This window comes from Myotis davidii, unplaced genomic scaffold (genome assembly GCF_000327345.1).
Source record: "Myotis davidii unplaced genomic scaffold, ASM32734v1 scaffold503, whole genome shotgun sequence".
Taxonomy (NCBI): domain Eukaryota; kingdom Metazoa; phylum Chordata; class Mammalia; order Chiroptera; family Vespertilionidae; genus Myotis; species Myotis davidii.
In genome coordinates, this window is record NW_006294757.1 from 84,986 (window position 1) to 87,519 (window position 2,534).

A 2,534-nucleotide genomic window follows, 5' to 3' on the forward strand; every position below is an offset into this window, starting at 1 on the left:
CTGAAAAAGTAACTTTGCTTTCTAGCCTGCTGGAATAGTGGGGGAGATGAACTTAGCTCTCTGACCTTGTAGGCCAGAGACTAGACACAACATGCCATGCCAGGTGCATTTTTTAATTGGATAGAACTGTATAGTTTTCATGGCCGCCGCCAGCAAGCACACAAAGGGCTGGCTCTTCTATAAAAAGGGAAGTTCTCCTTGTAGCTTTACTTAGATTTAGATTCATTTCCCTGAGCCTGCCGCGGTGAATAAAAGTGTAACTCCAAACTCTCAGAGCGTTGTTTGGTTCTGGTCCGGTTTTTCTGTAACATAGGAAGGGATAGATTTACTTACAGTGTCTGTTTTGACATGAAAGGAAACATGAAGAAGATGCTACTATCTTAACCTGTAATTAATCTTCTCAACTTTCTTCATAGGGTTCAAATGAAAGGGCTCAGTGAACAATGAGTAAATAAACTTAAATTGGCTTAGCTTGTTATCAGAATTTGGGATTCAATGCATGTTTTCTTCTGGGCTTATACATCTGGACCACTGTCTGCAGTAGCCAATTTTCCTTTATATAAGTAGCTACAAATGAGGTTATCTGTAGACTTTGAGATAACCTATATCACCAACAGGGACACAGTCTTCCTGACTGTTGAATTTTTGTACATAACTTGAAACTTTGTTGGATGGATTTTATAATTTCCAGTAGACTTTCTACAACACTCCAATAAAACAGCTCCCACAGAAAATGAGGATTTACTAAATCATACTTTTCAGAGGAGTCACTTGACTCAAGATGAAATACAGGCTGCAGAGGCAGCCCACTAATTCTCAGTTTGCCCTGAGGAAATTCTACCAGTCAGTATGCATTGATAAGTGAATGGATGCAGACTCAGAATTGAATTTGCTATGTGTACATATTAAATTTATTTTCTCGTGTTAATCTGCCATATGTCATTTTAAGTATTTGACCCGCTATAAGAAACAAGGAAGGGAGGGAGGATGCATTTCTCCTCACCAACAGATTTACTAGTATTCTGAGTAAATTGCAGGGTCATACCCTAAAAATGTCAACTGGATCATGTCATCTTCTTCCAAAACTTTTTCCCAGGATTTCCTATTATACCTAAAATAACATGCATGCGAATCCTTTGGGAATTAACTTCTGCCTTCCTCTAAACAGTGGTTCTCAACCTTCCTAATGCCACGACCCTTTAATACAGTTCCTCATGTTGTGGTGACCCCAGTTTCATTGTTACAAATTGAACACAATTAAGCATACTGATTAATCACAAAAACAATATGTAATTATATATGTGTTTTCCAATGGTTTTAGGCGACCCCTGTGAAAGAGTTGTTCGACCCCCAGGTTGAGAACCGCTGCTCTACAAACTCTGCACTCCACTGCCCTGTTAACACCTCCCTATGTTACTCACTTTTCCTTCTGTTATTTCCTCAAACACCCAAGTTCTTACCTCAGGGCTTTTGTTCATCTTCTTCCTTGCCATTTCTATGCCTACTTTCTCATAATTGAGGACATGCTGGACTTGAGGACTGCTCAGAGAGGCTTTCCTGGATTTTTCAATGGAAATTAGGTTCCCTGTAAAACTTAACAAAACAAATTTACACTTTAGACAGCACTCCTTGTGGTTTTTAACTGTGCCTATTCATATGATAATTTGTCTGTCTTCCCTAGACAGCACATTATAGAAGTGCAGGGATTTTTTTTGTTTCATTCAACAAAGTATCCTTAGAGGCTAACACACTACCAGTATTTCTCAATATGAATGCATCAACGCTGTCCAATTTCTTCTCTGAATAACATAGCAATAGCAAATTTGAATAACAAATCAGTAACACAGTAAACAAAGGTTAGGCTTCTGGAAGAATTCCTTGGCAAAAGGTTGTTTTCTGACAGACTGTGACAGATTCTTCTGCTTCTTGGAAGGTAGAACATGTTCTGCTGCCTTAGGAACTATGAAGAGTTTGTGTATATGGCAAAATCATATACACACACAGACATAAATGAGCTATAGAACCCTAGATCAACTTCAATCAATGGTGCTGCTTATTTATAGATCTATAGATTGGGGAGGAAACAGGGAAGGGGAGAGCTGCCCAGATACAGGCCTCATGCTTGTTTCCTTTGCTTTATCCACACACAAGTGAGAACTCATAAGGTGTGGAAACATTGCCTAGACCAGTGGTTGGCAAACTCATTAGTCAACTGAGCCAAATATCAACAGTACAGCGATTGAAATTTCTTTTGAGAGCTAAATTTTTTAAACTTAAACTATATAGGTAGATACATTGTTATTAACTTAATTAGGGTACTCCTAAACTGGCCTTTGCTAAAAACGTCCTCAATCTGACTGAGGTACGTTGGCTGAGGTCAACCCCTTCCAACTCTCCCATCCACACTCGTCTTGTTTACTTGTTCCAGACAGACGAGCGTGGATGGGAGAGCTGGAAGGGGTCGACCTCAGCAAACGTACCTCAAAACAATGTTCCTCCCCCGCGCCCAATCAGATTGAGGACGTTTTTAGCAA